At 37.2% G+C, this 26,383-nt stretch overlaps 1 pseudogene; it reads left to right on the top strand.

The window, feature by feature from the left end:
• The first annotated feature begins 14,377 nt into the window (after nt 1-14,377).
• LOC123935188 lies at nt 14,378-15,504 on the top strand (annotated as a pseudogene).
• Nucleotides 15,505-26,383: the final 10,879 nt, after the last annotated feature.

The following is a 26,383-nucleotide window of genomic DNA, read 5'->3' as shown; positions in this document are numbered from 1 at the left end:
TTATTGATAGTCACCCTCAGAAATATTGTAAGTTCTAAAAAAGTGAGGACTTATGTCTGTCTTGTATCCCTAGTACCTATAAAAGGTCCTCACTCATAGCAGGCACTTATTAAATATTTGTTAAAGGAATTAAATGAGTGAATGAGTGAACGAGATTAATCCTATAAGATAAATTGCTAATGTAATCATCAATTGAGACTTTCTCTTTCCAGGAGAAAAAAATGACTGAACAGCTTAAACAATGAAAATACATGTCTCCATTTGGAGATAGAGGAAGGATATACTATGAGATACTTAAGGGCAAGGACACTGCCTTCCCTACCTGGCCTCAGAGGTGCCATCATCACCCACTCCTTACCTGGGATGCTTAGAGGATAAGACTCATTAATACAATAAGATGCAGGGACAACTTCTGGCATAGGTAAAACTAGTTTGATTTTTTTAAGCTACTCTAAACTGAGAAGTTACTATACCCATACCCTTTATATAACCAACAAACTCTTCACACAAACTTATCAAAGTATACATCATTATTCTTATTTTTATAAGATTGTATTTATTTATTTATTTGAGAGAAATAGAGAGAGCAGGAGAGGGGCAGAGGGAGTGAGAGAGGGAGAGAATCTCAAGCGGACTCCCCAGCAACTGTGGAGCCCCATGTGGGACTCAACCTCAAGACCTTGAAATAATGACCTGAGCTGAAGCCAAGAGTCAGACACTTAACTGACTGACACACACAGGCACCCCATTGTCCCTATCTAATAGAAAAGAAACTAAGAGAAATTGAGTGGCTTACTGAATGTAACGTGACCAAAAATATAGAGAACTGGGTTTCAAACCCAGGTCAGTAGTGCACAGAGACTCCGTTCTTTCTGTTCTACCATACTTCTGTAGTTGAAGGGAGGACATGTACCCTTATCCAAGATTTTCATATGAAAAATATGTCAAAATCTTCAGACTTGCCATTACTTAGCAACTGCAGAGATTATTTTCCATTTTCAGCTACAGATGGCCTTTGCACTGACACAAATTATTTCCTGCCCTGCCCCGCCCTCCGCAGCACATGACAACAAATGTCAAATTTGCAGGCTGTTGGCTGTATTTGCCTGTATGTCCCTCACTATATTTCATTTCTATTAGCAGAGCTGGAGCTGGAAGACCAAAACCAGAATTTCACACTTCAAGTGTCATATAGCAGTCTGATCACGTTGGGAGAAGTAGAACACATGTACTCCTTCTTGTTTATAATATGCTTATAGGCACTAAGGAATTCCAAGCCTATATGACTGTACAGTGCCAGTTCCCAAAAACAAAACGTTCCAATGAACACCAAATAAGCAGAAGGCACCAGTCTCCCTTGAGGTCTGCCAAATGATTTTCCTTCCCTTCTTACAGCCACCCTCTCCCAAAAAAGAAAGTCTGTTATTCATTCAATGTATGTTGGATGAACATAAAGGTCGGGCCCTGTGCTAAGTGCCAGGATGAATGTGATTTCATCTAGTAGAGGAGACAGACATAATCAGATTATAAATGATATCCAAGTGTGGCAAAGACTATAATGGAGGTAGAAAGAGGATCCAGAGAGTACAGAAAGAGGGCAAAGTCTTACTTTTTCTAGAGGATATAGGGAAAATTTTCCTAAAGAAATGTCAAATAACTATTCAATTCTTTTTAAATTAACCATTTTTGGAACACCCAAGTTTTCAAGTTATGATGTTAAGCCCTATTCATCTAGATGTTTACCTCAAATGGGGGCAGTGAAGAGCTTACATTATGGTCAGTTCATTGAAGAGCAAGTGGTCCTGACTTCACCCCACAAGTATTGATGGGTCTGTGGTATGTGGCCCAGAGGTATGGAAGAATTTCCTAACATTAACCAACAACCCTGTAATACCAACCCTTGGTCACAAGAAGAGCAAATGAAAATCTAAATTCTAGAGTTTTAAAAGCCGAAGAGCACAGAATCCAACCAATTGAGTGGTTTGGAAAACACAGGGCAGAGAGCAGGGGTGGGGGGTGGTGAGTAGAAGCCCAGAATATGGGTTACTGATCTTATACTAAAATTCAAAATAGTGAAACTCTGTGATTTTTTTTATACTGGTTTTCTGCATCTGCTTTTGCTTTAGATGAGCATCCTGTTGCTGAAAAAAACTGTGTAAAATGACAAGAACTTAAATAAAAATTTGGAGGAAAAAAACTAATCTACTCACTCATTTTACAGATAAGGGAAACTGAGGCTCAAAGGAGGGAAATAATTTGCCCAGATGCCACTGCAACATGGAGCAAATGATTTTACCTCTAGGAGCTTCAGTGCCTGTCTGTGAAACGGGAATTATAATAGTGTATTCCTCATCATTGTTTTGGTAATACATTGAGCTAATATATTCAAACATGTAGGTCAGTGCCTGAAACACAATAGATAGGGAAAAAATTGATTACTACCAGTATGATAATTATGATGGTGATGATGATGATTATGATGATGATGCAATTAGTTCCAGCTAATTATTTAAAACTCAAGTTTCCTGCTTTGCAAACCAGCATTCTATTCTCTATATCAAATTGGCTCAGGACAAGCCTCTCAGCAGCACTGGTCAGCATGATTTGACACAGTTGATCACTCCTTCCTCCTGGATTTACTTTTTACACTTGGATTTCTGGGATAGGCCCTCACTGAGTTTGTCTTCCTACCTCATTGGCTGCTCCTTCTTAATCTCCTCCACAACCTCCTCATTTCCCCCGACCGTTAACCGCAGGGCTCAGGCTTCAGATCTCTCCTCTCTTCTACACTCATCCCCTGGGACATCTTATTTAGGCCCATAGCTTTAAATTCCCTCTGTATGCTGAAGACTCAAAAATGTATATCACCAGTTCAGACCTCTCTCTCCTGAACTCCAGATTCATACCAACTGATACTAACCAAACATTTCAATATAGACATCTCGAAGTAAATATGACTAAAATAGAATTCCTGAGTTTTCTCCAAAATTTGCTCTTCCTCCCACTGTTCCCCATTTCAGTAAATACCCACAACATCATCCCAGTTGTTCAAACCAAAAACCCAGGCACTTTTCTCTTTTCCTCTCATTCTATAGCCAGTCCATCAGCAATTCACATTGGCTATGCCTGTAAAATTCATGATATTCATGATAATCACAAATTTATTCATTTCTCATTATTGCATTGTTAAAGTCTTAGGCTCACCCACCTCTGCCTAATCACCATGTGTTCCCTCTTGTCATCTTATAGACCATTCTCTGTGTAGTAGCCAGAGTGATCATTTTAAAATCGTTATCCAGAAAATGTGCTTCTGCAATGACTTCTCATTGGATGTCCTTAGGTATAGCAGCATAGCCTTGCCCTCACTCGCAACGCACTCTTTCTCACTATTTCACTTCTTTCCTTCATAGTATTTATCACTATTTGAAAACTTATGTACCTACATATGTAATATTTTTACTTGTTTACATTTTTAAATATCTTCTTTGTACACACTGGCCAATGGAATGTCATTTCCATGAAGAAGGAACTTTAACTTCTCCGTTGCTATAGCCCCAGAATTTAGAACAGTGTCTGGCACAGTAGACTTTCAGCAAATAATTTTTGAGCACATGAATGAATATAGAAAACTGAATTAGAGACCTGACTTCATTGGGTTCCAACATTCCCTGCCTGTCTCTGTGACGCTCCCTTCCCAAATGGAGTCCACATTCTAGGTAAGACCATAGGAAGTTTGGGAGGAAACTGCTTTCCACCTCATCTCAACTCTGACAGAAAAATTAAAGACCAATATAACTCTCAGAGTGTTCTTTTTGTGGAAAAACTGTGATTTCTCCAGTCTACAAAGGATTTTAATGAGAAAGGATCATCATGATCAAAAGTACTATTCCTAACTATGCTCATGATGAATGTGCAATAATTAAGATATTCCAACTAGTGTCACTTGCTTGGCACATTCCAATTATGGAGGATGCTAGAAATAAAAAGATTAAAAACATCACCCGTTGCAAACATTGTATAGAGAAGAGTACCTGCACAGAACCCTTTGGATAATACCTCTGATGATGAATCACCTATTGCAACAAAAAGAAATTGACTTGTAAAACTATAGACACAGGGAAGGAGGGGAAGATCATGCTCATGTGCAGGTCACTCCAAGCCAGCATCAGGATCCTTGAAAACAGATCAAAGTTGGGGTTTAAAAGCAGTATTGTCCCTAGGCAACAATGCACAATGTATAATTCAGGAATCTGTCCAGTGGAGGAAGTGATAAGTGCAAGGGTTTTTCAACATCTCCAGTCATTATTCAATTACATGGGAAAAAAGTGAAAGAACAGAAGGAAATTTGGCCTGGAGTTTATAGCACGGTAGGTTGCAACACTGAATTCACATTAGAATCACCTTTGTATATTAAAAGCCACTTACCCCTAGGATTCACTCCCAGTGATTCTGATTTAATTAACTTGGAGCATGTCCCAGGCACTAGTATGCTGTTTAAGATTATCAGGTGATTCCAATCTGCAGTCAGGTTTAAGAACTGTTTTTAGCTGATACAAATCTTCAGAAGGCATCCGGTTTCTTTAACTCTGGTTCTCAAAGTTGGTCCCCAGATGTGCAGCAACAGTATCACTCAGGAATATGTTAGAAATGCAAATCATAGAGTCTCAACTCAGATCTGCTGAATCAGAAACTCTGGGGACAGGGCCCAGTGATCTGTGGTTTAACAAGTCCTCCAGGTGATAAAGCACCCCTAAGCCAGAGAACCACTTCTTTAACCAGCAGTAACAGATTAAACAAAGTGAATGTATCCATCTAACTGTAATAGAGTTAAACAGCTGAGCTGCAAGGAGCAGTGAGAGGCACTCTGACTACAAACTGAACTGAAGCACTAAAGCTGGAGCTGGGTTTTTGTGGGGCTCCTACTTTAAGAGAAAATGTTAGTGAGTTAAGAGTGAACACTGAACCAAAATGTAAATCAAAGTTTAGATTAAATCTAATTATTTGGATTAAATCAAAGTTTAGAAGATACCTGGAAATATTTAGGAATTAACAACAAAGGTACTGGTTCATAAAGGAAGATTTTTTTAAAGATTTTATTCATTTATTTGACAGAGAGAGAGATCACAAGTAGGCAGAGAGGCAGGCAGAGAGAGAGAGAGAGAAGCAGGCTCCCCGCTGAGCAGAGAGCCTGATGCGGGACTCGATCCCAGAACCCTGAGATCATGACCTGAGCCTAAGGCAGAGGCTTTAACACACTGAGCCACCCAGGCGCCCCCATAAAAGAAGATTTTCCTTTAAAAAAAATATTAGTTCTATAGAAGTGCTTTGAAAAAAAAATTAGTGTGCTACAGAAACCTGTGGGCAGCTTGTTAAAAATATAGATTCCTGGGCCCCACACCCAGAGATTCTGATTTACTTTTTTAAGATTTATTTTATTTATTTGAAAGAGAGAGAGCAGGGGGAGGGGCAGAGAGAGAGAGAGAAAGACAAGCAGACTCCCCACCAAGTAGGGAGCCCAGCACAGGCTGATTCCAAAAGCCTGAGATCATGACCTGGGCTGAAATCAAGAGTTGGACACTCAAATGACTGAGCCACCCAGGCACCCCCAGAGATTCTGATTTAGTAGGTCTGGAGTGAGACCCATAAATTTACATTTTCAGTGAACTTTTTAGGTGATTCTTTAGTAGGTGGTCTTCTTACAAAACTTTAAGAAATGCTGTACTGGGGGCGCCTGGGTGGCTCAGTGGGTTAAGCCTCTGCCTTCAGCTCAGGTCGTGATCTCAGGGTCCTGGGATCGAGCCCCGTATCGGGCTCTCTGCTTGGCAGGGAGCCTGCTTCCTCCCCTCTCTGGCTGCTGCTCTGCCTACTTGTAATCTCTCTCTCTCTCTCTCTCTCTCAATCTGTAAAAAAAAGAAAAAAAAATTAAAAAAAAAAAAAAGAAATGCTGTACTGTATGAACTTGGTTTTATCAATGGGCTGATGATCTGGGGTGCCTGGGTGGCTCAGTGGGTTAAAGCCTCTACCTTCGGCTCAGGTCATGATCCCAGGGTTCTGGGATCCAGTCCCACATCAGGCTCTCTGCTCAGCAGGGAGCCTGCTCCCTCCTCTCTCTCTGCCTGCCTCTCTGCCTACTTGTGATCTCTGTCTGTCAAATAAATAAAATCTTATCAATGGGCTGATCAAAAAGAATTCTGATTGAATCCTAGTGTCCGTGGTCTAGGTGGCAGATGAAATGTGTCCCTTGTAGAATTAATCATATGACCTTGCAAATAAACATACCTATTGACATCATTCTGGTGGCTATATACTAACTGGGAAGAAAATAACTGCAGAATTCAATGGCCTCTTGAATGCTGAATCTACCTGCCCAGAATTGCAGAATAACAACAATAATGCCCAAAACAAGACCCATAAAGTGGACATGTGGAAGCTGACTGCAGCTTATTTTATATTTTCAATTTAATTCTTGTTTGGGACCTACTTATTTTGACTCTATGATCCAATTTCCTAAGTTCATCTCATAATAATTTTAGGATGCCTTAGAATACCTATCTTGGCATGTAAAGTAATGGAGAGGTCACAGCTTTCTGACTGACCTATCCTATACCAGCCCAACAACATACATCTCTAGTCACAATCCATAAATATTCAGTGATAGTAATGGCATCTAAAGTTTCTCCTCTATTTCCAGACTATGAAAGGATGTATGCTTACATAAGCCATAAATGGCAGATTAAGTAGTCTACTATTCAGCTTAAAACAACATATACTGTGCATGCACAAATTATATACATACACATACAGAAACACATTCATATCACAGGACTTTCAAACTCCACCTAGCTTTTTAGTTTCCTACCCCATCGTCTGGTTGAACTTATTAGAACAAAGGCTACTCATTTATTGTCATAGACCAAAGGCATTGCTTAGTCTCCCCAGGCCCCTGCCTTGGGTATGACTAGTCCAGGTAATTGTGCAGGCCCTGATCTTTGACTGACAGAAGGATCTATCTTCAGTAATAGGAAATAATTAGTTCCAGATTGAACATAAATCTAGTTCTGCCTAACAAATCTAAGAGTAAGAACTGAACATATTGTTCTCTTTCCAAGTGGTGTCACAATGCTCCAGAACAAAACTCAAGTAGTAAACTCCAACAAAGTAACAAGACTCACAATATCAGATATCAAATAAAAAATTACCAGACATGCAAAGTAGCAATAAAAGATGAGCCATAATGTGAAAATAAATCAACCCACCAAAACTGGTCCACTATTGACATAGACATTACTATAAGCAGAAAAGGATACTTAAAATATATTATAACTGTATTCTACTACATTAAAAGTTAAAGATATGGAATATATAAAAAAGACCTAAATCAAATTTGTGGAGAAGAAAACTACAATGTATGAGATGGAAAATGCTACTAGAAATAATAACAGATTAGATATGGAATTTAAAAAGGTCAATACACCTAAATCCACAAAAATAGCTAGTATCCAAAACAAAACACAAAGAGTAAAAAGGAGAAGGAAGAGAAGAAAAGAAAAATATTTGAAGATGATGGACAAAATTTTTCACATTTGATGAAAATATAGAAACACAGACCCAAGAAGATCAAGAAAACTCAAATCAAAAAAAAAAAAAAAAAAAAAAAAAAAAAAAAAAAGAAAACTCAAATCAGAAAAACAAAGAAAAGAAGAAAACAACACCAGTTTACATCATAATCAAATTTCAGGAAAACCAGTGATAAAAAGAAAATCTTAAAAGTAGTCAGAGAAAAAAGATACCTATGTAGAGTAAGAAAAGAATGACAGATTTTTTTCATTGGAAACAATGCAAGTGAGAGGACAGTGTAGTATTAACTCCAAAGCACCAAAAGAAAAAAACTGTCAAGAGAAAATATCTTCTATCAGAAAGGATGAATACCCAACTTTTGTATCATGGATGGAACTGGAAGAGATTATGCTGAGAGATATAAGTCAAACAGAGAAAGTCAATTATCGTATGGTTTTACTTACTTGTGGAACATAAGGAATAACACAGAGGACATTAGGAGAAGGAAAGGAAAAGTGAAGGCGGGGAAATCAGAGAGGGAGATGAACCATGGGAGACTGTGGACTCCAAGAAACAAACTGAAGGTTTTAGAGGGCAGGGTGGTGGGGAAATGGGTGAGCCTGGTGGTGGGTATTATGGAAGGTACGGACTGCATGGAGTACCGGATGTTAAACTTAAACAATGAATCTTGGAACACTACATCAAAAACTGATGATGTATTGTATGGTGACTAACATAACACAGTAAAAAAAAAAAGAGAGAGAAAATGTCTTCTAAAAATAAAGGGGACACACCCTTATACTTTTGAATATATACCCAAAAGAAGTAAAAGCAAGGACTTGGACAAGTATTTGTACACCCATGTTCAAAGCAACACTATTTGCCATAGTTAAAAGATGGGAACACAAATGTCCATCAACTGATGAATGGATAAACAAAATGTGATATATACATAAAGTAGAATATCACTCAGCCTTAAAAATGAAGGTAACTGACACATACTACAACATGGCTAAACACTGAGGACTTTATACTAAGTGAAATAAACCACTCATCAAAAGACCAAAAAAGTGTGTGATTTCACTTACATGAGGTACCTAAAATAGTCAGATTCAGAGACAGAAAGGAGAAGGGTGGCTGGCAGGGGCTGATAGCAGTGGAGTGGAGAGTTAGTATTTGATGGGTATAGAGTTTCAGTTAAGAAAGATGAACAAGTTCTGAATATGCATGTTAGTGATGGTTGTACAGCAATGTGAATGTACTCAGTGTCACTGAACTGAATAATTAAAATGGTTAAAATGGTAAATTTTATGTTATGTAAATTTTACAACAATAAAAAAAATCTTTAAAACTGAAGGGGAATTAAAGATGTTTTCAGACACACAAAAGCTGATACAACTCATCATAGCAAACCCATGCTTCAAGTTAAAGTCTGTTAGAAGAAAAATTATACTAGATAGATATATAGATCTACAAAAAGAAATAAAGAACACCAAAAATGGTACACATAAAAATAAAAGTATAAGAGAATTTGCTCTTATAATTTTAATACTGTAAGAGATAGTTGACTGTTTAAAAAATAAAAACAATTTATTGTGATATTTGTTGCATGAATAAAAGCAAAATGCATAACAACTGTAGTACAAAGGCTTACAGGAGAGAAGTGGAAGTATACTCATGTAAGGCTCCCATACTATATGGTAAGTAATATACTATCACTTGAAAATAGATTGTGATTAAAGATGTATATTATAAGCAACCCCCAAATACTAATAAAATTGGAAAACAAAGACATAACATTAATAAGACAATGAAGGAGATTAAATGGAATTGAAAATTTTAGTTACTCCAAAATAAAGCAAAAAACAAGAAAGACAGGAAAGGGAACAAAGAACACATATGACAAACGAGAAAAAAAATAGCAGGAGGAGAGGATTAAAGTTAGCCATATCAACAATTACATTAAATGTAGATGGTCTAAACATCAGAAATGACTCAATTGTCCATCCATATGTGAATGGATAAACAAAATGTTATATCCATACAATAGAATACTGCTCATAAATAAAAAGGAATAAATTGTTGATATACAACATTTAGATGTATATCAAAATCATTACATTGAGTTTAAAAAGCCAGACCAAAAAAAGGATATAGACTATATGATTCCATTTATATAAAAATCCAAGAAATGTAAACTATTATACTGTGACCAAAAACAGTTTTCTGGGGCTAAGAGGGGATTCCAAAAAGGCCTGTTAAAACTTTGGGAGATAATGGATATATTCACTATCTTTATGGTAATAATGGTTTCATGGCTATAGACATATGTGAAAAAATTAAATTATATACTTTAAATATATAGTTTATGTATGCCAGTTATACCTCCATGAAGCTGTTATGGTTATTTTTTTAATGTACTGTGGGAGTTCTGAGAAGATAGACTCAAAATGGATCACAGTAGTAGGGCACAGAAGCTACATTTCTCATCTCATGAGTGTTAGAATGATCTCTAGGGGTAAATTATTCTTTTCTAGGATCTGTATTTACCTTGTAATGATGGGAGTATGGAAAAATCTCAAATTGTGTGCCCAAGTCTGAAACGAATTCGTTCCACAGAACATAAGATATAGAAGGGTCTTACAGGTCCAGTGGTTTTCAAACATTACTCCACAGAGCACTGGAGTACTTCTGAGTTCTCCAGAGTGTGTGAAGAGGGTGGTGTTGCAGGAGCTGAGAAGACATAAGAGGTAATTCTTTTTTTTTTTTTAAGATTTTATTTATTTATTTGACAGACAGAGATCACAAGTAGGCAGAGAGGCAGGCAGAGAGAGAGAGGAAGGGAAGCAGGCTCTCCACTGAGCAGAAAGCCTGATGCAGGGATCCAGGACGCTGGGATCATGACCTGAGCCGAAGGCAGAGGTTTCAATCCACTGAGCCACCCAGGTGCCCCATAAGAGGTGATTCTTACTCTTCTATCCTGACTCAATTAGAACAGCTCTACCCTTATGTGTTTTACATACTGAATTGCAGAGTAGTATTTTATTTTTTTCATTTTTTTTAATTTTTGAAAGGAGGGAAGGGCAGAGGAAGAGAGAGAAGCTTAAGTAGGCTCCACACCCAGCATGGAGCCCAAGGTGGGGCTCAATCTCACAATCCTGAGATCATGACCTGAGCTGAAATCGAGAGTGGGAGGCTTAACCAACTGAGCTACCCAGGCACCCTGAGTAATATTTTATTTAAAAAAAAAATAAAAACACCGCATGACTAAAAAGATAAAAATGGAAAATCACAGGTATAGCTCAAACAATGTGCTATGTGACTAATAATTTACTACATCCATTTATTGTACTTATTGTAGTGTAGCTAAAATGTTAAAGAGATTGGGAGGTCCTGCCTAATATGTTAGTTTCTCTAGTTATAGCATAACATAGGAAGGAAGAAGTTACTGAGAAAGAAAGTACAATGGGAAAGCTAGATGACTTAATTTTTCATGAGCCAAGTCTTTGTTTAAAATGATACAGATAAATACTAATAACTAAGATAAATAACTAATATTCACGCACTGGATAATCACTTTGCATGCATTAAATTCCTAAATATTCCCAACCATCTTATGGAATAAGAGCTATTTATCATCCTCGGTTGTCAGATGTGGAAATTGCGGCATAGAGCGATTAATTAGTTAGCTAAAAAGCATAGAGCTACTAAGTGGTGATGAAGTCAGGAACAGAACCCATTTATGCATGACTCTAAAGCACATTCTCAACCATTACATGCTATTGCTCTCTGGATCAACTATTTTCAAACTATATGGAATTCATTCATGGATGTGTTGGTGGTATAGAGAGAGAATGAGAGGGGGGAGGGAATCTGACTCTTTGCTATTACTATCATCACTTTGTGATCACAGTAACTCTACCTCCATTTGTTTATATAAGATTTCCACTGAACACACATTTTCAATACTAAAAAAATTAAAAGAGGTTTGAAAAGCACTGACAATAGTATGATCCCTTCATGTTACAAATGAAAATAGTGAGGACACAAGGGGAATGGGCTCTACCTTTGGTAACAATAACATAGCAAGTTAGTGGCAGGTCTTGACTCTGTCCAGCATTATTTTCTCATATGCCATTATTTCACCATGAACCCCAACAAGGTCTTATCAAAATTTTAGTGGAATACATGAGTTTTGAAAAATCAAAATTGAAAGTAAGCAATGTCTAAAGAGAAGACCTTATTCTGAAATTCAGAGTGAGCTGTACTCCAGGAAGTGACAGCCATCTCTAACATCCAGTACTCAAAGCAAAATATTTTTCCTTGACCACTAGTGGGTACTGAAGTGCACAAATAATTTAATGCTATAATGGAACTTTTTTAATGCATACCAGGTACGAGTCTGGGTAGGAATTTAAACTTAAGCTTCATGCATCAAGCTTTCCCAGGGATATGCCATAAAACTGAAGAGAAGATAACCACAGCCAACCTTGCATTTGAAAATGACTCATCCAAGTTCTGGCAGAGCCAAGGTTCTAGGCATGGTGCTCATCCTCCGTCTCAGATTTCAGGGGCATTTTTTTTCAGTTCCAGACCCTAAGACCTTTATCTCAGATATAAACCTCAGAACTTTGAGGGGGCCTACGAAATTCCTGAATCGTTTGACAAAATTTTGCATGCGTGTGCATATTTCTAGAGAGTGAATACTTAATTTTCTTTAGAATCTCAAAGGAGTTCATAAGGCCTAAAAGGTTAAGAAATGCTAGTTTAGACTGAGTTTCTATGAGTGCACTGGGCATTATGCCCTTTGTGAGATCAGAGGGAGGTAAGCTATCTTTTTGACCTGAAAGCTCCAGCAATAGTAAAAACTGAAGCTGGGATTTTATGTTTCTCCCTGCCTGCCTGCATAATCTTCTTTGTGGGGAGTATGAAGAGAGGTAATAAAGAAAAGCAAAAGCTAGATTATTTATCTGTGTTCTGTTTATAAGATGCCAGATAACCTATTTAGCATAAACTCTTGACTTTTAACATGTTGTTTCAGTGTCATGCAGAGCTAGTCTGATACAGTGGAGGAAAGTATAGGCTTTAGAGACAAACAGACGCTGATTCAAATCCAGACTCCACCACTTTGCGACAATTTACTTAACTTATTTAGGCCTCTGTTTTCTAATTTGTAAAATGGGAATTAAAGGAACTACCTAATGTTGTAAGGTTAAATGGTATAAGGCAAGGAGACTAGTAAATTGAAAGGGCATAATAAATAGTAGAAAATTTTTAATTAGAATTCACTATTACCAACATAGACACAATCTTTCTACTCCATTTTTTTTAAATTCCTTCTACGTATTTCTCTCCGTTCTGCTAAATCTGTTTCCTGGTTGGTCCCTTTCTTCCATCTTCCTTGCTTCCCCTCTTTCTTTCCCAGTATCTTTCTACCTTCCTCTCTTTAATCTCTCTCCTTCTCTCACTATACATCTGTCTTCCCTTCTATTCACCTATCAGGAAAGAGAGAAATATGAAGCAACTTGGAATTAAGACATGAATAGTCAAGGGAAAATAAAAGCCAAATTTCAAGGATATCAGGTCTCATTATTGAAGTTCTGCATCTTCACCTGAAATCTCATCTATAAATACATAATTACCTCTAAACTTACCATGTCCCCTTGAATGTCTCAATCTCAGCCTAAATCAATGTCAGGTTTCGTGCTGTATTCTGAGCTGAAAATAAGTCCCCGGGGTGCCATGGAGATTTGAAGTTCTCCCTGAGCTCTTGAGCTTTTACTTAATTGAAAAGCCAAACATCTGAGAAATATTTACCCAAGAACTTGTTTGCTACATTAATTGATTAAAATATGATGCGAGCCCACTTAGCAATGCCATAGAAACGGATAGAGGGTTGACTAATTTAAAAACCTTTAAAAGAGAAAACAGTAAAAGAAAGGATACATAAATGCTTTAGATATTTTATTTTTAACTTAAAACATAAATATACCTTCCTTTCCCAATATTCTGATGTAGGATCAAAGCCAGCATTATAATTTTTCTTGTCTAAAACTCATCCATAAGTGTCATTAATGATTTCTAGTTTCAGTTCATTTGACATGGGGTAAGAATCTATAGGCACTTGTAAAGCATACTGAGTGAAGAATCCTATATTGTGTAATCTTATTCCCAATTATTTATCGATGTAGTAATCCCATTTGGCTTGATAGTACCATTTTTATTTTTTATTTTTTTTAAAGATTTTATTTATTTGACAGACAGAGATCACAAGTAGGCAGAGAAGCAGGCAGCGAGAGAGGGGGGAAGCAGGCTCTCCACCGAGCGAGAGCCCGATGCAGGGCTCGATCTCAGGACCCTGAGATCATGACCTGAGCCGAAGGCAGAGGCTTAACCCACCGAGCCCGGATAGTCCCATTTTTAGTGACATGGATTTACTGAAGTTGTCCAAATCAGTTTAGTATTTTGTTTTTATTATTAAATGTATCATATAAAATAACTCATAATGGGAATGTAAAATATAAAGAATAAACGTGAAATGAAGATCCACATACTCACAACCTAGCTTAAGAAATGTATCATCGGGGCGCCTGGGTGGCTCAGTGGGTTAAAGCCTCTGCCTTCAGCTCAGGTCATGATCCTAGGGTCCTGGGATCGAGCCCCACATCAGCCTCTCTGCTCGGCAGGGAGCCTGCTTCCTCCTCTCTCTCTGCCTGCTTCTCTGACTACTTGTGATCTCTGTCTGTCAAATAAATAAAATCATAAAAAAAAAGAAATGTATCATCACAGGCTCTACAACTGGGGATGCTTGCTGCTCTCGGCATTGGGCCCAGCTTCCTTCAAAATGTCTGCTGTTCGCGAAATTCTCTGCAAGCTCAGCTTGGAGGGTGATCACTCCACGCCCCCGAGTGCATATGGGTCGGTCAAAGCATACACCAATTTTGATGCTGAGCATGATGCTCTGAACATTGAAACGGCCATCAAGACCAAAGGTGTGGATGAGGTCACCATTGTCAACATTTTGACCAAATGCAGCAATGAACGGAGACAGGATATTGCCTTCACCTACCAGAGAAGGACCAAAAAGGAACTTGCATCAGCGCTGAAGTCAGCCTTGTCCAGCCACCTGGAGACAGTGATTTAGGGCCTATTAAAAACACCTGCTCAGTATGACGCTTCTGAGCTGAAAGCCTCCATGAAGGGACTGGAGACTGATGAGGACTCCCTCATTGAGATCATCTGCTCAAGAACCAACCAAGAGCTTCAGGAAATTAACAGAGTCCACAAGGAAATGTCCAAGACTGATCTGGAGAAGGACATCGATTCTGACATATCTGGTGACTTCCACAAGCTGATGGTTGCCCTTGCAAAGGGTAGAAGAGCAGAGGATGGCTCTCTCATTGATTATGAACTGATTGACCAAGATGCCTGGGATCTCTATGATGTCAGAGTGAAGAGGAAAGGAACTGATGTACCCAAGTGGATCAGCATCATGACTGAGCGGAGTGTGTGTCACCTCCAGAAAGTATTTGATAGGTACAAGAGCTACAGCCTTTATGACATGTTGGAGAGCATCAAGAAGGAGGTCAAAGGAGATCTGGGAAATGCTAAACCTGGTCCAGTGCATTCAGAATAAGCCCCTATGTTTTGCTGACCGACTGTATGACTCCATGAAGGGCAAGGGGATTCATGATAAAGTTCTGATAAGAATCATGGTCTCTTGCAGTGAAGTGGATGTGTTGAAAATTAGGTCTGAATTCAAGAGAAAGTATGGCAAGTCCCTGTATTACTCCATCCAGCAAGACACGAAGGGCGACTACCAGAAAGCACTGTTGTACCTGTGTGGTGGGGATGACTGAGGCCCAAGACGGTTGAGCATCCAGGAGTGGTGCTCCTTTGTTTCCAGCTAACAATTCTAGAAAATAGCTTGTGACTAATAGTCCCCTTAGGCCCGTCCCCTCAGGGATGGAATTAGTATCACCTGCTCCCCATTCTTATTGCAGTTGCCTAAGCATTGCCTGCCTCTTATGTCTAGTCTCTCCTTTTAGCCAAAGAAATGAGCATTCCAGGAGTTGGAAGTGAAATCTATGATATGAAACACTTTGCCTCCTGTGTACTGTGTCATAAACAGATGAATAAACTGAATTTTTACTTTATAAAAAAAAAGAAATACATCATCACAAATGACATTGAAGGCTCTTGTGTCAAGAACTGTCAACTGGGGGTGCCTGGGTGGCTCAGTGGGTTAAAGCCTCTGCCTTCGGCTCAGGTCATGATCTCAGGGTCCTGGGATCGAGCCCCGCATCGGGCACTCTGCTCAGCGGAGAGCCTGTTTCCCCCTCTCTCTCTACCTGCCTCTCTGCGTACTTGTGATCTCTGTCAAATAAACAAATAAAATATTTTTAAAAAAAAAAGAACTGTCAACTGTCTGAGATTTTACCTTATTTATAAACTGACAAGTTGGCCTGCCACAGTTTCATGGATGTTGGCAAAAATCAATCTAGTTGTTTATCTTTTTTTTTTTTTTTTTACGCCCTGAGCATTTTCTTTTTTTTTCCCCATTTTATATATTTTTTCAGCGTAACAGTATTCATTGTTTTTGCACAACACCCAGTGCTCCATGCAAAACGTGCCCTCCCCATTACCCACCACCTGTTCCCCAAAACTGCTAGAACTTGTACAGGAATTCAGTAAAGTGTCAGGATATAAAATCAATGCACAGAAATCAGTTGCATTTCTGTACACCAACAACAAGACAGAAGAAAGAGAAATTAAGGAGTCTAGTTGTTTATCTTTATGCCAATACTACACTGTCATGATACTGTGGTATTATATTAAGACTTGAAAGTCAGCTAGTACAAGTCCTCCAAATTTTTTCTTTTTTAAATTTGTTTTAGTTAATTTAGGTTCTTTATATTTCCATGTAAATTTGAGAACTATCTTTTCAATTTCAAAAAAAAAGCATGCCAGCATTTTAATTGGGATTGAGTTAAATCTGTAGATAAAATTGTAAATAATTAACATTGTAATAATATCGATCTTTGTTCTGATTCATGAAAACAATATATATCTCTACTTATTCAGGTCTTCTCTGATTTTTCTCAGTTTTACATATCTTTTCTCAGATTAATCCATAAGTATCTAACATATCTTGATGCTACTGTTAATGGCATTTTTCCATTGTAATTTTTGATTGTTGCTAATATGTAAAAATACAACAAATTTTTATTGATGTACAGTTGACATGCAATGTTACATTGGTTTCAAGTGTACAACATAGTGATTCAACAACTCTATATGCTATGTTCACCACAAGTATAGGTACCATCTGTCACCATAAAACACTATTACAATACCGTTAGTTATATTCCCTATGGTATAACTTTCATTCTTGTGACTTACTCATTTCATAATTGGAAGACTGTACCTCCCACCCCCCTTCACCCATTTTGCCCATCCGCCACCACACTCTCCTCTGGGAACTGTCAGTTAATTTTTTGTATTTATGGATCTGTTTCTGTTTGTTTTGACTCTTGGATTCTACATATAAGTGAAATAATAAGGTATTTGTCATACTGTCAGACTCATTTCACTTAGCATAGTACCCTCTAGGTCCATCCATGTTGTTTGCAAATCCAAGATCTCATTCTTTTTTATGCCTGATTAATATTCCATTAAATATATTTTCATCTATTCATCTATCCCTGTTTTAGGTTGTTTCCATAATTTGGCTACTGTAAATAATGCTGCAATAAACATAGGGATGCATACATCTTTTCAAATTAGTGTTTTCATTTTCTTTGGGTAAAAACTCAGTAATGGAAATATTGAATCATATGGTACTTCTATTTTTAACTTTTTGAGGGACCTCCATACTGTTTTCTACAGTTGTTGCACCGATTTTCATTCCCACCAACAGTGTGTTTGGAGGATTACTTTTTCTCCATATCAACATTTGTTATTTCTTGTCTTTTTGATTCTAGCCATTCTAACAGGTATAAGGTAATATATCATTATGGCTTTGATTTACATATTCCTAATAATTAGTGATGTTGAGCATATTTTCATGTGTCTGTTGGCCATCAGCATGTTTTCTAAGAAAAATGTCTATTTAGGTCCAGTTAAGTGGTATTTATCCGACGGATATGAGGATGTTTCAACATGCACAAATCAATGTGATATATCACATTAACAAAATGAAGTATAAAAACCATATGAGTATCTCAATAGATGCAGAAAAAGCATTTGACAAAATTTAACATCTACTCATGATAAAAAAAACTTCCAACAATAGGGGTTTAGATGGGGCATACTTCAACATAATGAAGGCCATATATGGCAAGCCCACAGCTAACATCATACTCAATGGTGAAAAGATGAAATCTTTTCTTCTACAATCAGGAACAAGACAAAGATGGCCACTCTCATCACTTTTATTCAACATAGTACTAGAAATCCTAGCCACAGCAGTCAAAAAAGAAAAAGAAAGAAAAGACATTCAAATTGGTAAGGAAGAAGTAAAACTCTCTGTTGGAGAGGACATGATACTATACACAGAAAACCCTACAGACTCCAGAAATAAGCTACTAGAACTAATACATAAATTCAGTAAAGTGCAGGATACAAAATAAATACACAGAAATATGTTGTGTTTTTTGTACACTAATAATGAAGTTGCAGGAAGAGAAATTAAGAAAATACTCTCATTTATAATTTCACCAAAAAGAACAGAATTTCTAGGAATAAACTTAACCAAGGAGGTGAAAGACCTGTGCTCTGAAAACTATAGAATACCAATGAAAGAAATTGAAGATAACATAAAAATGGAAAGATATACCATGCTCACGGATTGAAACAATTAATATTGTTGAAATGTCCGTATTACCTAAAGTAATCTACAGATTCAATACAATCCCTATCAAAAAACTAATAGTATCTTTCACTGAACTAGAGAAAATAATTCTAAAATTTGTATGGAACTGCAAAGACCCCTAATAGCCAATGCACTTTTGAGAAAGCAGAATAAGGCTAGAGGTTTCATAATCCCAGATTTAAAGATATACTACAAAACTATAGTAACTAAAACAGTATGGTACTTGCACAAAAATAGACACACAGATCAATGGAAGAGGATAGAGAGCCCAGATACAAAGGCATGCTTATATTGTCAACTAACCTCTCACAAAAGAGGCAAGAATACACAATGGAGAAGACAAACTCTTCAAGAAACATTGCTGGGAAAACCAGATAGTTGCATGTAAAAAAATAAAAGTGAACCACTTTCTTACACCATACACAAAAATAAACTCAAAATGGATTATAGACTTAAACGTGAGACCTGAAACCTCAAAAAACCCTTAAAGAAAACATATTCAGTAATCTCTTAGACATCAGCCTTAGCAACATTTTCCAGATATGTTTCCTCAGGCAAGGGAAGCAAAAATAATTGAGACCACATCAAAAAAAATTTTTGCACAGGAAACCATCAACAAAATAAAAAGACAGCCTACCGAATGCGAGAAGATATTTGCAAAGAATATATCTAAAAGTGGGTTAATATCCAAAATATATAAAGAACTTATACAACTCAACACCAAAATAAACCAAATAACCTGATTTTTGTATGTCGATCTTCTATCCTGAACCTCTGCTAAATTCACTCAGTTTCAGTAGCTTTTTTTGATAGATTCCAACAGACTTTCTACATAGAAGATCATATAGTCTTAAAATCATGGCAGTTTTAGTTTTAGTTTTTCCTTTCCTTTCTGGTTTTCTCTTTCTTGCCATATAGCAATAGACAGAACTGCCAGTCTACTGTTGAATATAAGTGGTAAAAGATGACTTCCTTGCATCGTTTCATGATCTCAGGGCAGAAACATACTTTCACCTTTACTTACAATGTTAGCTATAGTTTTCTGCCTGGCACGCTTCATCAGGTTAAGATTTCGTTCTATTCCTAGTTTGCTGAGAATTTTTTATCAAAAATGGATGGCGGATTTTGTCAAATGCTTTATCTGTGTCTATTATGATCATACAGTTTTTCTGTTTTCATCTGTTAATTACATTCATCTTTGAGAATGAGTGTGTCAGTTTCCAACAACAACAACAAAAAAGATACCATACTCTGCCTCATGAGCCCTAATTATCCTTGCCTCCCCAGACTCTCGGCTTCCTCTCCTCTAATTACAGAGTTTAGTGGGCTCAGCCTTGGTTTCTCTCCCTGTGCCATGGTCTAAATACTCTCTCTAGACAGTAATCTAGGACTCACCTTATTTTTTTTCCTGTTTCTCAGGTATTAACCACCCTTCCTTCAATGATACCCAATGTCTTGGAAATTAATATTTTGTATGCTTGCCCAGGTTTTTAAAGTTGTTTTAGGCAGAAGGGCAAATAAAGTTCCTATTATTCCATCTTGGTTGCAGGCAGAACTCTGTGGGTATTGAATTTTGTCAAATGATTTGCAGCATCTATTTGAGAAGATTCTAAAATTTCCCGCCAAGTGTCTGGGATGAAAATAAACCATGAGTTAGTATCCTTTTTGTATATTGCTAGGTTCTATTTGCTAATGTTTTGTTATGGATTTTTGTTCATGAGGTATATTGATCTATAGTTTCCTTGTCTTTATTTTTCTGATCTTCATATCAGGGAAATTCTGGCCTTATAAAATGTGCCATGAAATGTCCCCTCTTCTCTATTTTCTAAATGACTTTGTGTACAGTTGCTATTATTTCTTAAATATTTGGTAGAATTTACCAGTCAAGGCATTTGGGAATGGTGTTTCCTTTGTACAGAGGTTGTTGTTTTTTTTTTTTAATTTATTTATTTATTTATTTGACAGAGAGAGATCACAAGTAGATAGAGAGGCAGGCAGAGAGAGAGAGAGGGAAGCAGGCTCCCTGCTGAGCAGAGAGCCCGATGCGGGACGCGATCCCAGGACCCCGAGATCATGACCTGAGCCGAAGGCAGCGGCTTAACCCACTGAGCCACCCAGGCGCCCCTGTACAGAGGTTTTTAATCATAAATTCAATTTTAAAAAATTGATGTAAAGGTATTTAGATTTTCTACATCTTCTGTAGTCAGCTTTCATCTACTGAATTTTAAACTTTAGTTACAGTATTTTTATATTTCTAGAAATTCTATTTCATTACAATTCAAATCTGCTGGTTTATTTTTATATTTTCTTGTTCTCTAGAGATATTTTAACTTTATCTCTTACTTTTTTAAACATAAAAGACATATTTTATAAGTTTAAAGAAATAATTTGTAACTCATAAGACCAACATCTGAAGACTTTTGGGGATACTACTTTTTTTTTTTCCTTGCTGGTGCTCATTCATGGTGCCTTGATATATTTTGTGTGTAGTAATTTTTTCAAAGATTTCTTACTTATCTATTTGAGAGAGAGAGAGAAAGCATGGGGGCGGGGAAGGTCAGAGGGAGAAACAGGCTCCCCACTGAGCAGAGAGCCTGATGTGGGACTAGATCCTGGGACTCCAAGATCACGACCTGAGCCACAGGCAGTCGCTTAACCAACTGAGTCACCCAGGCATCCTGTGCATAGTAATTTTGACAGTGGGTTACTAAGTATTCTTGGAAAATTATTTTGGGACATTCTTTTTATTTTTTTATTGAGGTGAAAATCACATAAGAATAATCATCTTGAAATGAAGAATTTAGTGATAATTAGTACATTCATAATGTTATACAATCACCATATCAATTGAGTTCTTAAATATTTTTGTCAGCCCAAAATTAAAACTCATGCCCACAAAGCAGTTAATCCTCTGGCAAACATTAACCTGACTTTCAGTATTGATGGATTTATCTATCCTGGACATTTTACACTAATAGAATCACACAATATGTGGTCTTTTGTGTCTGGGTTCTTTCACTTAGCCTGTTTTCAAGCTTCATCCACGTTGCAACATGTATCACAATTTCATTAATTTTTATGGCTGAATAATACCCCCTTGGGGGGATGTACCATAATTGGCTCACCTACTCATTTATTAATGGGTATTTGGATCATTTCTACTTTTTGATTATTGTAAATACTGCTGCTATGAACACTCAGGTGCAAGTAGTTGTTTGAATACCAGTGTTTAATTATCTTGGGTATATAACAAAAAAAGTGAAACTCCTGGATTGTCTGGCAATTACATGTTTAACTACTGAGTCACTTTCAATAGTTTATATTTTTCTAGAAGTATATTTCTTCTAATTTTTTAACAGAATTAGTATGAAGTGCTTTATAATATTCTTATTAATCTCTGCTATATCACTACTTAAATCCTTTATTTTATTCCTAATATTGCTCATTCATCTGGTTTTCACAAAAATAACAACTTTACTTTTGTAGTCATGTTTCATTTATTGTCATAATATTAAAATTAAATTATGGAATTACAATAGCAAGTTCAATTGACATAAACAGGTTTGGGGGAAAAAAATACAACCCTATCTTATCTCTTTTACCTCTCCATCGGTGGCAGGAAGACTATTCTAACTTAATAGAGAGGAGTTTATCAGCTGCAAGCATTTAGTAAGCCCTGGGCATCAGTCAGTATGTTTTACTGGAATGTAGAGATACAATTTTTAGTGTATATCAAATTCTCTCTATGGAGGATGAAAAGATGTATGTTTCAATTTGCTGAAAAGCATTTTAAAAATCTGAGTATAGTTGACAGTGTTACATTAGTTTCACGTGTACAATACAGCAATTTAACAAATTTATACATTATGCTATGCTCACCACAAATATAGCTACCAAATATGCTTTTCAATCCCTATGATCAGGTATGTAGTGTTTTTCATGTTCTCTGGTAATACAGAATTTGGGGTAGTTTTGTTTTTGTTTTTGTTTTTTCAGAAAATGAGAAACTATTAATTTTGAGGGCTTCTCTTATATATTAATGAGCTTACAAGTTATTAAAATTCTGTTTTATATACCCACGTGCAAATTCTTGACCTATGTAATGAAGACTTTTCAAATTAAAAATAATTCATGCTAGGGCGCCTGTGTGGCTCAGTGGGTTAAAGCTTCTGCCTTCTGCTCAGGTCATGATCCCGGGGTCCTGGGATCGAGCCCCACATCAGGCTCTCTGCTTTGTGGGGAGCCTGCTTCCTCCTCCTCTCTCTGCCTGCCTCTCTGCCTAGTTGTGATTTCTCTGTGTCAAATAAATAAAATATTTAAAAAAATAATAATAATTCATGCCACCTACATAAAATAACCTTGCAAAAACTATATTTTGATGTCCATATTATTAAAAATTTTTTATTTGTATATTTTTAAATTCCAGTATAATTAACATGTGTTATATTAGTTTCATGTGTACAATATAGTGATTCAACAATTCTATACATTAATCAGTGCTCATCACAATAAGTGTACTCTTAATCCCCTTCACCTATTTCACCCATCCTCTTATCCACCTCCCCTCTGGCAACTACTAGTTTGTTTTATGTATTAAAGAGTCTGTTTTTTTGTTTCTCTTTTTTTCTTTGTTTTCTTAAGGTCCACATATCAGTGAAATCATATGGTACTTATCTTTCTCTCACTGACTTATTTCATTTAACATTATAACCTCTAGATCCATCCGTATTATTGCAAATGGCAAGATTTTGTGTTTTATGGCTGAGTAATAATGTGTGTGTGTGTGTGTGTGTGTGTGTGTGTGTGTGAGCTCTATCCATCCTTCTACAGATGAACACCTGTGTTCCATATCTTGGCTATAATAAATAATGCTGCAATAAACATAGGGGTGCATATATCTTTTTGAATTAGTGTTTTTGTTTTCTTCAGCCAGGAAAACCAAAGCAAAATTAAACTATTGGCACTATACCAAAATACAAATCTTTCGACAGTGAAGGAAACCATCAACAAAACAAAAAGACAACCCACTGAATGGGAGAAGATATTTGCAAATGATATATCCAATAAAGTGTCAAAATCCAAAGTAAATAAAGAACTTATACAACTCAATGCCAAAAAAAATCCAATTAAAAATGTTTCATGATCAATTTGACAAGAAGACCAAAATTTTGCTTGTGGTTTGGCCCCAAGTGGGAACAAATAACAGTCATCCTAAAACTGAAGTTAACTAGATCATTCACTTTCTATAAACGTAATTCAACAAAGCTGACTTGGTAAGCAGTAAGAAGAAATGCTGTGAAAACATCTTATGTTAGCTCATCATTTTTAAAACATTTTATTTGGGGCACCTGGGTGGCTCAGTGGTTTAAGCCTCTGCCTTCGGCTCAGGTCATGATCTCAGGGTCCTGGGATCGAGCCCCGCATCGGGCTCTCTGCTCAGTGGGGAGCCTGTTTCTCTGCCTACTTGTGACCTCTCTCTCTCTCTCTGTCAAATAAATAAATAATATTAAAAAAATAAAAATAAAAGATTTTATTTATTTGGGAGGGAGAAAGAGAGCATGAGCAGGGGGGAGGGGCAGAAGGAGACAGGGAGAGATGAGCATTCTCACTGCTGAGTGGGGAGCCCAATTAAGGGCTCCATCCCACCCTGAGATCATGACCTGAGCCAAGGTCAGACACTTAACCGACTGAGCCACTCAAGTGCCCCAACACATCATCATTTTTATCATTATTTTTATTTTTTAAGATTATATCTATTTATTTGACAGAGAGAGAGAGAATGAGAAAGGGAACATAAGCAGGGGGAGTGGGAGAGGGAGAAGCAGTCTTCCTACTGAGCAGGGAGCCCAATGCAGGGCTCAATCCCAAGACCCTGAGATCCTGACCTGAGCCAGAGAGAGACACTTAATAACTGAGCCACCGAGGGGCCCCCTCATCATCATCTTTAAAGAAATATAAACCACACCAGAGGCTGGCCAATAACAAGTGCAGCATAATAGGAAATATGTATTTGGTCTCTTCCCTCTGCTTCTGAAACGAGCTCCAAACTGTGGAAGGGGCCAAGATGCCCTTCAACAGATGAATGGATAAAGATGTGGTTCATATATACAATGGGATATTACTCAGCCATCAGAAAAGATGAATATCCACCATTTGCATTGACATGGATGAAACTGGAGGGGATTATGCTAAGTGAAATAAGTCAATCAGAGAAAGACAATTATCATATGGTTTCACTCATATGTGGAATATAAGGAACAGCACATAGGACCACAGAGGAAGGGAGGAAAAACTGAATGGGAAGAAGTCAGAGATGGAGACAAACCATGAGAGACTCTGGACTCTGGAAACCATACTGAGGGTTACAGAAGGGAAGGGGGTGGTAACCAGGTGATGGGTATTAAGGAGGGCACATGTGGTGATAAGCACTGGGTTATATTTAACTAATGAATTGTTGACCACTACATCAAAAGTTAATGATGTACTATATGCTGGCTAATTGAACATAAGAAAAAAAATACTTTTAAAAAAGGGAAAAAGAAACAGAGATCCTAGAATTATAATTTCCCAAGTGACAGGTGTGCTGGGAGCACTGTTATCTTTAATATTTGGTCTTTCACCATGGTTCTTGACACAGAATTCCTAATTCTTGTAATTCCTGAATGATGGAGGTGATAGGAGCAACTTAACACAGAGCTCCTAAATTCCTTGGAATTTTAAGGGTAATGGGAGCACCTTTTATTCTAATGAGGAGACTCTTGGTGTACTCCTAGATAGCTTCAGAAGGAAGACTGATACCAGAAAGGTGAAGCCATGAATAGAAGCTTGAAAATTTTACTTCCATTACCATCCTATGTGGAGGGAAGAGGGACTGGAGATTTCATTAATATCTGATCACGCCTACATGATGAAGCCTTTATGAAAATCCCTAAATTATGGAGGTTAGAGAGCATCTGGCTTGGTGAACACATCCATGTGCCAGGAGTGTGGTACAGCCCAATTCCATGGAGACAGAAGCTCTAGCACTCAGGACCTTTCCAGAACTCGTTGTGTGTACCTCTTCATTGGGCTGTTCACTGTATCCTTTATAATGTTTATAATAAACCAGTAAATGTAAATAGATGTTCTTCTGAGTTTTGCAAGCTTTTTCAACAAATTATCAAATCTGAGGTGGTTCACATGAGAACCCCTAATTTTGTAGCAAAGAAATGTGTGGATACCCTAGGGAACCACTACTTGCCAATGGCATCAAAAGTTAGGGCAATCTTGTGGAATTGAACATTTAAACATGTGAAGTCTTGACACTAACTCTGAATAATTAATGTCAGAATTTAGTTAAATTATACGACATCCAGTAAGAGTTCAGAGTTGGAAAATTGGTTGGTGTGAGGAAGAAAATCTATATATTTGGTATTAGAAGTGTTGTGAGTAGAGAGTAGTAAGTAGTTTTAGTATTTAAGTGAATAGTTTCCTTTAATATGAAAGGTAGCAAGTACTGTAGATAATCAACAGATGAGCATTATTACACATTAAAGCTAATAACACTGTTCTTTGAGTTTAAAGATGACATAAGAGAAACACAGATATTATCATCTGGGCTCTCAAGATTTCTATACAATCCTTTCTCTGGTTGGCAAACTTTCCCATTCCTAACAACTGCTGTTTTAAGCTTGCACAAATTGCTCCCATTATAGCCGGACTCAACAGAATGTCTTGCTTCCTTTATCAGAGGGGGGAAAAAGTATCATTAAGTGTGAAATCCATCAAATTTCCTGCCTTAACACTCTAATACTTCTAATAATAGCAACCATATATTCCTCCTCTCATATTTCAGAGGCCCATGTTTCCCCTACCCCAATTAAAGGCTGTCTTGGCCAAAGCTAATGCATCCTTTCCAAGACTTACACATTTTCACATCCAATGCCAGCTCTTTCACATATATACATTTTCATT

Source organism: Meles meles, chromosome X, assembly GCF_922984935.1.
Source record: "Meles meles chromosome X, mMelMel3.1 paternal haplotype, whole genome shotgun sequence".
Taxonomy (NCBI): Eukaryota; Metazoa; Chordata; class Mammalia; order Carnivora; family Mustelidae; genus Meles; species Meles meles.
The sequence above is the reverse complement of the archived record's forward strand: the minus strand, read 5'-3'. Positions and strand labels throughout refer to the sequence as shown.